This window comes from Aythya fuligula, chromosome 4 (assembly GCF_009819795.1).
Source record: "Aythya fuligula isolate bAytFul2 chromosome 4, bAytFul2.pri, whole genome shotgun sequence".
In the NCBI taxonomy this organism is placed as follows: Eukaryota; Metazoa; Chordata; class Aves; order Anseriformes; family Anatidae; genus Aythya; species Aythya fuligula.
Genome location: NC_045562.1, coordinates 19,671,792 through 19,688,096, shown reverse-complemented (window position 1 = coordinate 19,688,096; position 16,305 = coordinate 19,671,792).

The following is a 16,305-nucleotide window of genomic DNA, read 5'->3' as shown; positions in this document are numbered from 1 at the left end:
CAGCAGAGTCTTTAGGAATAAATGACATCATGAAATTCAGAGTGTTAAATTAATGGAAAAATAGTCATCAAGCTGCTGTAAATGAGTTCAGCATTTCATTTTTTGATGTTTTATTTGCAACTAACACTGAACAAAAATGAAAACTGGTACAAAAAATTGTATCTAACTATAAAAAGAGCCCCTGCAGTCAGAGTGTTCCTGGGACATGCAGTGCCACAGCTGTATTCAAAAGGTGTTGGGCTTTTTTTTCTGTTCATTTTTAAAAAATACACATTCAAAGCAGGGATGAAAACAATCTAGATATAACAACAGGCTAGAGGGAATGGTGGTGCTGCAGGCACATCTAGGGAAAGTAGAGCGTTGCCTTCCCCTCTCCTCATAGTGGACTCTCAGGGACATGGTCTTGAGTGATGCACAGTGCTTGAGGCCTCCTGCTTTGGGAGCCCCCATGCTGGCTGTAGGTATTGAGGATGCCAAAAGACAAAGTCTGGCATGCAGTGGGAGAAAGGGTGGAGAGAGAAGGCAGAAGTAGACAACATGCAGAAGTAGAAAGGGAGATAAAGGCGGGGGCTAAAATTGTCGTCATGCTCTGTTTAATCCAAGCCTGGTTTGAAAGGTCAGCAATTCTCAGACATGCTGTCAAAAACGCAGAGACTTAAATAAGGGACTGGGAATGAGTAGGAAAAAAAAATGAAAGCAGCCAAAAAAAATAAATGCAGCCAAAACAAACAAACAAAAAACCAACCACATTTCTGGCATTCAAATGTGGTTCTGTCCTCATGGGGAAGCAGTGAAAACTGCTAGAAAAGATCTGCTGAAGAAACAAAGGAAATACTTCAGTGTGCTAACAGAGACTGAAACTCTCAATTAACGATCCATTGGGAGATCATCTGAAATCCTCACCTGCCAATAAACAAAAAAAAGCTAGATTTGTTTTTGCTAAAGAGTACATGCAATGTCAATCTGATAACCTTTAATGCTTTCTTATAATGATGTTGTCAGCAGCTTCTTTTCCAAATGCGCACAAAATGCAAGTCTGTAAGTTGTTTTTTTTCTTTGTTTTGTTTATTTTTTTTTTTTTAATTTTCTTTCATTTTGTTTTGTTTGTTTGTTTTCTGCTGTGAGATTTTCCAGCTATTGGAGTAATGAAGAGGAATAGCACTAGCTTTGCTCTGCAGTGCTCTGGAGCTCCATATTTTGTTTCTTAGAGATGGACCTCGTGACAGCAAATTGCCAAAGGAAACTTAGCTCTTCCTGTGGAAGGGGTAAGGGGTCTCAGTGACAGCAGGTATACTTCATGGCTAGCTTTTGACCAGATAAAATATCTTACTGTAATATATTTTAATCTAGAGCAGATATTCTTCAATGAAATTTTGCATCACTTTTCTGTTCATCCACAGCAAATTCCTGATAGCTAAAAGTAAGTAACAGGGACAGATTTTATGTGGAGAATGAGTGAGTTTGTGATAGCTATATGTAGTCCTTATGACTTCATTTAAGAGAAACTTCATAAAGTAACACATGACCTTTCTGTGCAATTATTCACCAGTGTAATATGTAATTAAATGAGAACTTTATACTCATAGAAATGTATCAGTGTTAATAAGTGCTATCTTGCTTAGCCTTTCTGATATCAATAAGTAACTTGCCATAAATGAGAGGCAGTTCATCACCTTTATTTCATCTCCCTTCTCCCCTTCTCCTCTCCCTCCATAGTGAAAAAAAAAAAAAAAAACCACCAAAACCAAAATGAAACAATAAACAAACAAACAAAAACCACCACAAAACCTCTCTCAGTCTCATTAAAGAAAAAATTGGCCTTCTACTTTAAATCTGCCCTGGTTTATACACTTTAGTTACTTTAGTTGTTATTTAGATTAATGGTTAGTGTCTCTTGCAGAGTCTTATATTCAGCTATTTAGTTATAGTGAAAATCAATACAGATCATAATCTCACAACAGATTGGCAGAAATCTTGCAAGGGGCAAGCACCACTGATGATGTGCTGAATGGCAACATTAGTCTGCCCTGAGACTGTACAAATAAGATCCCTCATTTTAGAAATTTATAGTCGCATTCAGGCACACTTTATACAAGCAGAGATAGTCTGGAGGGCAATTTGTTCATCGTAAAATAAGGCAGGCTGCAGAGCTGCTGAAGTGGACTCTTCAGCTTGTAACAGCCTTCATTGTAGTCATTTTAATAAGATTGTAAACCAGACAAAACTAGTTTCCCATTAAATTGGTGTTGCATTGTGTTTTCAGTCATTGCTGTTGCTTTGCCTTATGTCTGAGACTGAAACATGTCTTGGAAGTGACCTGAGCTAGCTTCTAGGAAGAAGACATGATACCTCTCATTGCTTCTGCCCAGAGAAATTAAAAATTCTTAATGATGAAGATGTACAGAGACCAGCAAGATCTGTGCTTCCACAGAAGGGCAAAAGGGAATAATTTGTTATAAGCTTTTAGTATAAGCTTTATTTATTTTGTGAAAAAAGATTATTTGGCTGTGCTGAAAACTGCATCTCAGATGCTGAAAACTAAGGAACTGAAAAGAATGAATGTAATTCATGGCAGCAGTCTTTATAGTAGGAAAACTCACTCAGTTGAATTAAAAAGTGGATTCTTATTCCCTGCCTAATTTCCAGTGTGTATGGAGTATTCTTTGGAAAATCATTGCTAGATCATATAATTTGTGAAATATCTGCATTATAACATATTAAAATTCTTTTCCACATCAAATAGAGGGCAACATTAATTTTGCTCTTTGAACAATAATAGCAGACATGAAATATTGACTATTCCTAGTCAAGCATTTTCTGGAGTAATAAATTATTCATTTTTCCTGTGGTTTTTGTATTGTAAATTGTTATAGATATTTATAGGTGTATTATTGATATTTACATATCTATTATAGTTACTTAGAAGTATTGTATGGTATAATGAATTGTTTAGTAAGAGTTGTGCAGTGAAGATTTAAAACTTGTTTTGCATTTTACCATTTTTTAATTTTCACAGTATTCTACAAAAAGAGCAGGAATTAGTCTTTAGAAATTAACAAGCAAAATAAGAATCAATGAAAGATGATGAAAGACCAGCCCAAATGTGCTCATATTGGGAACCTGAAACAGAAAACATGTTGGAGCACTTAGACATCCCTTCCTGCTCCTCATGGCCATACCTCAGGACTTAAAGATTAATGAAATATAGCGCAGAAATGTGCTTAATTAATGCTTAATTAGTGCTGCACTAATGTGCAGAAATGATCTTGAGATGGTGAGGTGCAGTGGCTTCCCATGGAGGACAGAGAGAGGGAGTAGAAGCAGAAAGACTAATGTGTGTCGGCTTACAGCTGCTTCTCTCTTATTGACTTTCTAAGATCTGTCTGTTTTGGCAGATGTCTTGAAGCCATAAAACTGTGCCTGACCATGAAATGCAGCTACTTTTCCGAACTATCTTTTTTTTGTGAGAAATGTAGTGAACAGTGAATCGATCTTGTACAAAGTACATATCAGATAAATTTACATAGGCCAAAACTTTGGATTTCAGAGAGTACAAAACTTTAAGATGGGCAGAATGGGATGGTGGGAGCAACCGAAACAACTATAAATATGAAAAAGAAATTAAATAAAGAAAGAGAAGAAAGAGGAAGTATATACCTCTTTCCAGTAAAGGTATCCTGCATATCTACAGAAATATTAGTATGGCTCTGAGCAAGCTTCTGTTTTCTTCACAGCATGTTCAGCTAAAATTTCAGGAAAAAGAGAACTGTTTTGATGTATTCTAAAACGTTTCAAGGGTTTTGTCACTAGGTGGCACTTTTGATCTAATTTGTCTTATGTTCAGTCGCCATGGTGAGAAAAGGAACTTGGTTTAGTATATCTTTTATCAGAGTATGTTCAATAGATCTAAAAAACATATTTTAATTCATATATCTACAGCTGAGAAATAACAGTAAATGATTAAATTAGCACCTTCATTTGTAGATCTCAGAGAGTTCACAGTGAATGGATATGTTTAGCTCGAATTTTCCATGCAGCACAGGGAGATTAAGAGACAGTAGCAAATGAAGACTAACAAAATCAAGCTCAGGGAGGGCTATTTGCCCACAGTTCCCTACCTATGGAACTCTATGCTATTTCATAGTCTAATAAATATTCAACAAAACCATTGAAAGACACTGGAAAGTTGCTGAGCATTTTGTCTCAGTCTTGGAGGGTTTGACTCAAAGCCAGCTTGGGCACAGTGTGGTTATCTGCAAGAGTTACAGCAAGAAAATGAAGCAGTTGGTAGGACAGTCAAGGGTATAATGGAACTTCCCTCACTGGAAACATTTAGGGCTAGGTTACATCATGATGTAAGTGGCCCTGTCTTCTGGAGGGAAGATGGACTGGGCAACCTTTCTTCTGGCTGCTGGTGCTGATCAACATCAGCAACACAAGATCATGGGTTTGTTGTTTTCTGCAATATATGCTATATGTCAAACTTGAAATCTCATAATCAGATTTATTTTGTTCTATTTTCTATCCTGTTCTATAGCTGGTTCAGTCCTTCCATTCTGCTGCAAGTACTAGAAATTTATGCGATGAACTTATTTTACTTTCTTGGGGTTGTGTTTGTTTAGAAAGTGCAAGTTCAATTAAAATCATCATAATAATAATAATTAAAAAAAAAGATAAGAAGACAAAATAGACTAACGTAAAAGCACAAATTTAGTTGTGCTTGCCCAATAAGTGTGATTTTTTTTTTTTTTTTTTGCCATTACCAGGAGAAGTTGCAAGGCTGTGCCTTAACCTGTCAGTTCAGGGTCTCACCACTGTTCAGTGCCTTAGTCCGAGCTGGCTGCAGCTTGGTTTAACAGCTGGGCAGAGGGCAGTGAATGAGCCCTAGGAATACCTCTGGTGGTAAAGAACCTAGGGAACCACAGTACAATTAATATTTTTTCCTGTAGTATTAATTAAGTTTTTAGGTGTTAATTAGACAGTGTGGATCATTAACCAGTTAAAACACTACCTGGGCTAGCAGTAGATTTTGAATGTGCCTGTGTGGTGTGTTCTCTTTTACCTATAACAAGGATTTCAGTGTAACATTAATTAAATGCAGATTTGTGTTGGTTACAGATCCATGCAAGGAAAAAATAGAAAGCAATCCCAAGGTGGTAGCAGAACTTCAGTTTGGAGTATTGTCAGCCACAGATTGAAAACAAGAAACAGACTCCTTTTAAAACTCTTAATTGCTTCTGAGCTCATATATTATTACATAATACAATGGAAACTCATCTCAGTTTGTTTCCAGGTGCTACATAATGAAAAAACATTGGTAAAATAATTAAATTATAGTGTCCTCATAAATGGGGTTGATACTGACATTAAAAAAAAAAAATCATACTTGTTTTGTATTGATTATTTATTTATTTATTTATTTATTTCTTTTATACAGAATATTCTGTATTTGATATTTCTTTTAGAGCTGCAGCTGCAGATTCATAGGAGTGGGTAGGAAGGTCACCTTGATACATAAAAAGTACATTTTTCTGTCTCTTGTGGTTGCAGGAAAAAAAGCTGAAAAACATGACCTATGGCCATCCTACAAGCTTACAAGCTACCATTAGTATTTGTAAGCAGTTTTTCTGAAAAAAAAATCCTCCTGATATTAAAGCTTTTTTCATTATTTCAAGTGATCTGACTCACAGCTGTCGCATGTGTGGCACTGACAGTACTATGAAACCTTCAGACAAGATGAAGGGTAAATCTGTTGAACTAAAAATATAGGCCAAATGTTCCACCAGGACTTAAATTCATCAAATCTGACCTGAACTTCTTGCATTCTCTTTTATCTATAAAACAGAATTCTTAAAATGATTTAAGTAATTGACACTGGTTTCTCAAACATAAATGTGCACTGCTGAAATGCTCCAAAATTGTATCAGCCTCAATAGATGGCTCAATGGCCACAGATGATATACCAAGATTTGGTGTTACTTTTCCATTCCAGAAGTGATTTTCTCTATCAACATTATCCAGATCTAGAGGCAAAGAGGTAGGGTAATCTTACAATTAAAACTAGGATTTGAAAGAGCTGGCTATTTGGAGCACCTCACTTATTCTTTCTTTGCTTCAAGACTTGTGATGCCCCTCTGTAATTCTTTGCTCTGGCCTGCCTGGGGGGGAAGTCTGTGAAGTAAATCATAGTAATAATAATGTTATATCATTAGGAAATTATAGAAAAGTTTTTGTCTGCTGTTTCCATGCTCTAAATGATGGAAAGAATTCCAATTGCAGTATTTCATGGGTACAGTTACACCATTGTGATGACCATCTACAATACTTCAGGGTAGACGAGATTAGAAAGAACAAACTCCTGCTTCTTAAATACATTGTCTGAACACAAGGGATACCCATGGTGGGATGACTCATGCCTGCCTGGTAAGACATTTTTCAATGAATTTCTTTAACAACCTTATTACTTGAAGTTATTTGTCTCATGAAAACAGCCTATTTACTGGTGTATTCTTTGATGCAATGCAAAAGGTTGCTTTATTACAAATCTAGCACAAGCCATTGGATTTATTCAACCAAGAATCTATAATATGCCCTGTGAATTTAGTGAAAAGGATTTAATATGCTTTTAAAAATGTGCTCTCTGGGTAGTACTACAGTATAGCCAGCCATTATGAATGGACTAAGCTTAACTCTTGGACTGGTCCTCATATGTGAGATATTCCCTCATCTCTGATGAATTAAAAACTCTAGACATGGACATGACTTGGATACTGCATGAGCATAGCTCATTTTACTAACTCTCTCTCTTTCATTCTTGTTTTGTTCATCTCTTGTAACAGTACTGCAATGTATTTTAAGGAGGCCAGCTGGATGGGCAGTGTAGGGTGTTGATGAGGTAAGAATGATGTTTCAGATAGAGATACAATTATATTTCCATAAGCTAGACTGCAGGAACAAAAGAAACAACTAACATTTCTAGAACATCATATAATAAGTGATTCTACAGTGAAATGAATTACTTCTGTGTAGATGAAAGGAAAGCGACAGATGAATATAGAGGTTAAATGAATAGGTTTTTCATGAATGTGTTGGTTTATTTGTCAGAAAGTAAAAAAAGTGGTTGGCATATTTATTGTTTAGCAAATAAGAACATAAGTAGACTATCGATATTAGAATCAGCTGTTGGCAGTTTACTGAAGCATAATGCTGAAATGGATTGTGGACTTGCATTTCAGATGATAAGATCAGTTTTACAGATCATAGGTTTGCCATTCTGTACAGTGTTGCATATGCATCCTCTTTGTAATATGCAGTCATTGGGTATTTTTGACTGGTTGGGATCATTCCATATCCATTCTGTTAACATTTATTGTATGAAATGTTCCCCATGAATCAAAGGCTTTTCAAAGCATGGTAGACAACAAAACGGATCATGGAAATTTGTAAAAATAATGCATTGCCCTGCCAGTTTTATAACAACTACGGACCAATTTTGCTTTGAAAGAATACCTGTTAAATTTATAAGCATATGAGAAATAATAATAATTAAATTCTCTAAGTAAACAGTAAGTATCCAGAGAGATGTTAGTCAATTAATGTACTTGATAACCCTTTTAGATATAGCACTGTAGAGCTTTTGCCCTTGTGTTCTGCAATTGTGCCAGCAAGGCAGAAAGCAAACAAACATAAAACAAAGTGAATTTTCTGAGTGCAAAAAGTTAGTTTTATTGGCATTTGACCCCGGTTTTTTTTTGGAATAAGTTTTAATTCTTAAGGTCACTAGACAAATTAAAACTTTGAAAAAAATCTATTTTTTGACTAAATTACTTTTGAAAGTTTTGATGGCATTCATTAATTTATATTGATTAAATGCAGATCAATTTCTACAAAAACTCTATTTTTAAACAAAAAGAAACTGGAAAGTTCTGATTCATATATGCCAAAAATAATTTTAAAAACTATTACTTTTTTTTTTTTTTTTTTTTTTTTTGGCTGGGGTTAATTGATAAATTAGACAATCCCACTCTTGTTAAAAATAAACAAATAAATAAATAAAAGAAAAGAAGCACCTGGCTATGCATTTTCCAGTGTAGAAAATATTTGACATTTGGAAAATGTCATCCAAATCTTGTTTTGAATTCACCTTGGCAAATTTCCATTTTTACCCGGATATTTATTTTTCTGACTGTATCCATAAGTCTCAAATGAACACATCTGTCATACATGTGATCACGCTAAAGGGTAACAAGAAACCCTGAATTTTCAATCACAATATGGCTGTTATAAACACCATAAGTTTCTGAATGCTGATTATTATGAATATTTATATTATTATCATTATTATTGTCCATTTTCTTAAATAAATATTCTGTTGGAACTGGCTTCCGAAGAACATCCTCTGTTCAGTAATGGATGTATAGTGTACCTACTTGCCTGCCCATTAGTGGCTGTGGGCAGGCACTCTTTGGTTATCTCTCAGCCTGCTAGAGAACAGCTCTCACCTGAGGCACAGAAGACAGAAGGTGCAGACAGTGATGCTATTGACAGCTGACTTCTGGCAAAAGAAAAAACAGAAAGCACATCTGGGTAATGTATGTGGAAAGTCAGATTCTCTGTGTCTCTGTGTTTATTATTTTTACTTCATAAACAGGATTCTTAAGATATAGCAGTCTCTGATAAATTTGTCCTTCACACTATTCAGTTTTAAGAACACAAGTTAACCAAATTAAATAATATTTCAATTTTCTATGCTTTTATTTATCATCACTTTGTCTCTTAGCACCACCTCCCTCACCTCAATGACCATTTTCTGTGTTATCAGAAATGTTTATATCAGAAAGGTAAAGTTGATTTTTCCCTACCATATGAGTTTACAAAGAAAGTAAACAGTGTAGTGACAATCATTGCACAAGAAGATTAAATACTTTGGGAATAACTATTCATTAAAGATAAAATGTGAAGTTGGAACACCTCTGGCATCAGGGAAGGAGTTAGAAGAAACTGGAGCTAAGCAGTACACATAGAAGGACTGGCCATTTCACTGCAATTTTAAAATATAGAAAAGATTAAAATTTATGACTCAAGGGAAGATTGATGAAAGAGCTTACACAAAAAAATTACTGATGAGAAAGAGAAAGGGGATAGACTGAGAGAGCTTAATGTACTTTGGCAGTTGAAGCATGCAAATGTCTAGTAATTCAAGCAAGATAAGAAAATGAAGTAATGCTGACTTTTGGAATTTTAACTATTCCATAAATATGAGAAAAAGCAATACTTTAAAATGAGAGGAAACACAACGTCCTGGTTCTGTCCATCAGTGCTGGTAGTATATATAAATATGTAATTGAGATAAAATAAAATAGTATTCATACAGTTTATACTTTTTTCATAGATACTCAGAGTACAACAAGGAGCACTGCCATTTGACTCTGATACTTTTTCAAAGTATACCAGATACCAGCTTAAACTGACCCAGCTATATATCAGCCAGGGCAATATTTACACTCTCCTCATCTGAAGAATAACTTTCCTTTTCTTTCCTGTCTGAAAAGCAGCCTTGAAATATTGCAAGAGTGAAATGAATGTCACTGCCTTTCGACCCCGAGGGTTAGAACACTTCAGATGCAGCTAAAATGATCCATACGCATTAAGGAAAGAAAAAATGCAGCCAGTGGTAAAGTCTTATGACTGTAAAAGCAGCTGATGCTGACATGGACAGTTTGGGATTCACTACAATGAAAGGGAAACTCTGGCCCTCTTCAAGTCAGTGGGTAGTCCACCTTTCTCTTTAGCAAGGCCAGAATTTCTCTCTGTGGGATATCATCCTGTATCTTCTTTGTGCTGTACCTTCAGGGCTTAAAAGTGACATCAACAGGAAGATTTATTGAAGCTCTCCTGTACTGTGGTAGAGGGCTGTGTGCTGCATCCTGTAAGACATTCCTGAGCCAGCTCTGTGTAAGCATGTCCATGCGGAGCCATGGCCTGCACAGCATGCTAGAAGGGCCCACCTTGTGGCTCAATGCTTTCCCAGGGCAAATTAGCTCTTTTGAATGGTGAGGGTAATTAGTCTGGATTCAGCACAGTCCTAATGCAATAGTTTTTGCTTTGTTTGTTTGTTTGGTTGGTTTGCTTTGGAACTTGTTCAGAGCTTTGGTGCTTTTTTAGGAAAAGATTTAAAAAAAAAAAATTAGGAAACAATTTTTAGGAAAAGGTTTTTAGGAAAAGAAAATACCAAATCTCTCAGCCTATCTAATCTAAAATTGGCTGGATCAACCTCACACTTTTCAGTCTAGTTTGCTTTCAGGATTGGTTGGGTTTCGAAGTGATTATAGCTAAAACCTTTGTAAACAGCACAGAACAGAGGTCTCTGAATTTTTCTATATTGCATTAAATGTCCTTCTCACCACTTGTCCATGGCTCTGGATTCAGCAGCTTTCTGCTCTTTTTTATTCCTTGCTACTTCTCTGATTCAAGGTAGAAAAGGATCCTAACCTTCAAGGACACCTTTATGCTACTATAAGGTGACAATAAATTATGTTAAATATAGCAAAATTGCATATGGGTGTGTATGAATTTCTGATCACAGACTGGGAATAATATTACATAAAAGCTAGTGAAGGAAGAAACATTTTCCCACAGTTTTAAATACTAAGTACTTAAACTGTAGGGCTCATTGGACGCCTCTTTTTCCTACATGAGAATTATCTGAAACCTCCTCTATGAAAAATCATCATGTTGTTTTGTCAGTTTTAATCACAATGCATAAAGAGATTAATGATGACAAATGTAGCCCTCTAAGCCAGTTTTTGGCATGAATGCTTTAAAATTATAAATAAATAAATAAATAAAAAAGCCAGGAAATACTTTGGCTAAGTGTTAATTTCTACCATCATGAGATGAGAATACATTTTGCATTTAAGACACTAAATGTTGACTTGAATGATTTAAGTACCTAGAGCAACTGTAATTAAACTTTAATAATTCATAGGCAGTGACATAAAATGACAAGTTTTTTCATTTTGTAGTTTTCAATTAAATTAATTGTGATAAGAAATTCTTGTTCCCAAAAAGTTAAGTACATGGAATCTCAGTCAGTGCTGGCAGCATGTGTTCTTGTAATTCAGCTCAAGTGGTTAAGAATGTTTATGTAAGAGTAGGACAGTGGGGAATCCATTTAGATGAAGCATGTGATGAATAACTGTGTGCTTAAGGTTAAGCAGGTATCTAAATGCTTGCTGCATCCAGACCAAAGGACATAATGAGATATTTGATGCTGATCTTCAATCTAGAACATAAGAAAGTAGCCTTTGCTGCAGGAAGAAAAAGAGGGCTTATTTTTGCTCTTCTCTTCCCCTTCTTCCCCAGCAGCTCAGTTTTATTCAGCACAAGGCACTTTGCAGTGCAGTCTATTCCCTGTGGGGTTTGTGGAATTGTAATGCTCATGCTCTGCATCCTGATTAAAAGGCAATAGAACCACCCAAAGTTCAAGTCAGGGTAGAACCTGATCAGTGACAGTTATTCTGAAAGAGTAGAAGACAAAGGAAAAGAGAAAGAACTGGGAAGATGAAGAGATGCGTTAAAATAATAAAATAAAAAGAGCAAAAAAAAGAAGAAAGAAGGAGGACAGGTTTCTAAATAGCTGTTTTAGAATAGAAGGATAATTTGCAAAAGACTCCAAGAGAAAACTGTATTTCTTCAAAACTGTTTTGGAGTTGTTTCTCAAGATAAAGCATTCTACAATACACAGCCAGTGCTTGAATGAACGTAAGCAATGGATATATATATATATATATTTAACATGGATAATATATTTAAATATATGGATATATGGATTAAAATATATAATATAATAGAATAGAAGAGCATAATAGCTTTAAATGTTGGTGAATGAATAAGTGAGGTGATGTCTCACAAAACAAAACAAACGAATGATTTATTGAAATAAATGAGAGAAATTACATCTTAGTGTATTACAGTGGGCAAATGCTCAGTAAAAAAGAACTGTAATCACTGACTGAGACCTCTGCTCGATGAAAATTAACATCATAATGACAGGAAACACAGATGATCATTCCTTGATTTCCCTTCTGCAAAGTAGGCTGGCTTATTCTAGAAATGCTGAAGGAAAGTCACTTGCAAAATGAGTCACAGAAGAGTCACTTAGATGCTTCAAGTGAATGTCATGTTCTGATCCTTTCAGGGGTTTATGAAGTAAATGAGACCCTGACAAACAGGGGATTGCAAAATCTCTGGTGGTGCCAATGGAATCGATCAAATTCTGGAGACAAACCTCACATTTTGAGTTGGAAATAGCCACTACAAAGTGGAGCTTTTCACTAGCTGTTTTCTTATGTGTAAGAGCTGTATGTGTGTAAAGTAGTTCACTGTTGCACACATGATTAGCACAGTTCTCAATTATTCCATGTTTTCCCACAGCTGGCAGACAAGGTGGATTCATTCATTTTGCAAGTGTCTGAAAAATGTTGTTAGACTCAGTTTTGTTGTTAAGAGACCAAAGGAAAGAGACTAGAGTAAGGAACCAGAAACTCAATAGCGAACATTTATTCCTATTCAAAGTGACTTGGTTGGCTCATGCCCTGAAGAATGATGGCTTGTATTAGATAACAATAATTGGTTATAACAGGTCATTCTTTTTTATTATTATTTTTATTTTTAATAAAAAAATATAAAGAAATATATTTTCTTGCCAGAAAGAAGCATCCAATATATCCTAGTTTGACAGTAGACCTTAAAACAAAGCATGGCCAAATTAAGTTTTATGCTTTCAAAATTTATTTTATGGGATTCAAGCTAAAGATTTTATTTTATTTTTTCTCTTAAATGAAAATATGTATCATGCTGTAATTTTTCTCTTGACATGTTAGAATTTAGCCCCCAAATCAGAAATGTGTATCACAGACAGGTTGGATGTTTCAAAAATCTATCATGACGTTGGTTGCAGCATTCAGTCTTTATGTTCAGATGTCAGTATGAAACAGCTCTATATTTTGAGAAATTACTAATGATGGGTGTACTTTGGTCTCAGTTTTCTAACAAAAATATAGGATAGTGAGAATGACACCTGGGTAGGAGATTGTTACAGCTGAAATAATCCTTCTCATTTCTGTTCATGTTCAAAGTAGCAATAACCCTTACCTGCACCATTTGCTGGTGCAGGCATGCATGTGAACCTTGGTTCCTTTCTCATAACCTGATCAGCTAAGTGTGGGTTGTTTACTATGTTAATATTATTATATTCTAATAAGGTCTGTCAAGATGCTGTAATGTGTTTGATGGAGTGTTTATTTTGTTGTTGTTGTTTTTTAAATAGAAACTAGAACACACAATCTGGTAGGGCTGTGGAGAAGATTGCTCATGACCGCTCAGCAGTTTGGACATTATTATTTGAAGACATTATTTTATTTTACTCATCTTCAAGGTATGGACAGCAATTATAATTAGAAAACTATAATTTGATATTGTCATTTCAATTATGATTCATTTATGGTTGTATAATTACAAAGTAAAATAAAATTGAAAGTTTAATTCACTGCAAATAGCTTTTAAATGTGAAATATATTGAAACTATTCTTTGTTCAGAACTGAACAAATAAAACAAGGGAACTCTGACACCATGGGCAAGACCTTAAACTGATAATACATTTGATAAATGTAAATGATAAAAAGTTGCCATACAAAGAAACCTACGGGATTTCTAAAATATCAGCTATTGTCTAGTGCTGAAAAGTTCTTCAGGTTTCTTTCTCATACGGACCACAAAAAATTCTCATGTGTTTTTATCAAAGAAAAAGCAGAATTAATTCTTAAAAGTTTCCATTAATTTTAAAATACTTGCAGAGTATGTAAAATCTGCTTTTTTTTTTTTTTTTTTTTTTTTTTTTTTTTTTTTTTTTTGAAAAGAAAAAGAACCATGCACAAGATGGAATTTTAATTGATTTTTTTTTTTCTTTTACTCATTTTTAGTAATGCAAGTCACTTGAGGAAAAAACTTAACTATAATGTAAATCTTTCACAGACTCTGAACAAGCAGAGCATAATGAATGATTAAATGTGAGAGCTCACTCCTATGGAGGAAAACTGAACAAACCAAATGTTATAAATGGTCCTCTTATTTTTGCAGATTAATAATGAATAAATTAAAACATTTAGCCAAATATTGCTCCGGGACAGAAAGCCCTTAAGGGTTTTTGATACATGGGAGAAAAACAGAAATCATGATTTCAAGTCTATTTGAAGTCCAACAACCTCCGGGGAATGTGTTAGTAGCATTGGTATCCCCAACTACTGATCTATTTGCTGACAGCTTGAAGAATGTGAAGTCTTTTGTCACCGAAGATCTCTAACACCTAAACAGACTTGGCAGTGATCTTTTATACTGGTGTAACAGGGGTGCATGCACAGAAGAACCACCTGAATATACCTGCAGTTTCAAAAGAAAACACTGCTCACGGTGCTATTTAAGAAACCTGGCCAGTGAAATCACTGCAATGATTGTAATTGAAAGCATAGTAAAAAGATTCTGTAGGGAGGCTAGACAAGACACCTGTATCTCATAGCTGAGGGCACCTAGAGCAGAACTATAGGAGCCAACCCTCCTCTTTATTTGAAATTGTTGACAATTATTCTGTTTTGTTCAGAAATTAATATGTATATATTATTTTAAAAATAACTTTAATGAATTCGAGTGCTACTGTGTGATTTTTTTTTCTGCTTTATTTCCAGAAAGAGATAATATATGATAACATTTCCAGTCATTCAAATGTATCTGCTTTACCAGGGATGACCACCGTCTTTAATTACAATAGTTTTATTGCTTTATATTTTCTCTGAATTTTGGTTATTACAGTTGGATGCCTTCTACTTAGTAGCACATATATTTATGCTTAGACTAGGATTAAACATCCTAGATGGGTTTCTGATTATAATCTTTAACCTTTTATTTTATTTTATTTTACACTGTGGCATATAGTTTAACTGTCCAGTGTTCAGTCAACAACACTGCCTCTACAGTCTTAGGAATATGTTATTCTTGAAAGTACCTAGAGCTTTTTTATTTTGACCATCTCTCTACCACTGCTTACTCAAATCACTGTAGCTGAGGACATTTTACATTTTTTGTCTGAGGTTGTCAAATTTATTTTCAGCCTTGTCAAGTTCAGCCTTTGGTTTTTCTGTCTGTGCTAAGGGGACACTTAGTGTAAGTGTGCTACTGTTGGCATTTCTTCTTCCGTCCACCTTTTGACATATTGTGTTTTGTGCCATTTATAGCTCTGTGACTGCTCCTGGTTTATTTTAAAATACAAATTATTTTCTTTCTCTTCTTCATTGTCTCTCTCACAACCTCTATTGCAACCTTAAGACTCCCTTACAGCAAAGCAGATATTCATGGTATTTGGTTTGCTATTTTTGTTTCAAATGAAATGAAATCAGAAATCTGATCATAATACCTTGAACAGAAAATTATGCAATCCAGTTTCAGGATTTGGGAAAAGTTTTGTACCATCTCAGAATGCTTTTTTAATCTCCAGTTATTCCTATATTTAAAACAAAACAAAACAAAAAAGAAACCACACACACACACGCTCAAATCTCTGAGGAAAAAAAAAAAATCCCTTTCTCTTAAGAATTACAGCTGGGATACTTAACCAAATCAACACCTCCTGCAACAAAATGTATAAATGCATAATTTGTCAAGTTTTTGATCAAAACACCTATATTATGCCCTTTCTGCTTGTCAGCTGCAGATATCCTTAACTAAACCTAACTATATTAAACTTAAAGTGGTTAATTGTTATTTTTTCCAGTACTGTGGATCTGAAATAAAGTTGGGACCAGGTACCCAATATAATTGCAGTGGATGGCTAGCACTCAGTCCTGTGTGATACTTGGTAGCTTTTTGGGTAGCCTGTAGGGAGATAAGGCGTTGAAGTCTTGTAACTGTAACTAGTAACCAATCAGAGAGTATTTTGGTTACTCTTTGCTTTGGGGGATTTTCCAGGCATATCTTCCAGGACATGTGAAAATTGGCTTTATGCTTTCTTTTGTTTCTAGCAGAAAGGAAGTTGCTTAGGGTGGTGCTCTTGGACATTTAAAACTGTGTCCTATCGGCAATTTCATATTTTAATTAGAGAATGAGTACAGGTACTGCGTTTTCATTCTGCACTCATACTCTCTTTGCTGAACAGAAACAGGATCCAAGAAATTGGACCTAAAACATTTCCTTGGTTTTTGTTTGAACTCTATGATGTCACGTCTGAAGCACAACTTAAAGATTGTCACATGGTT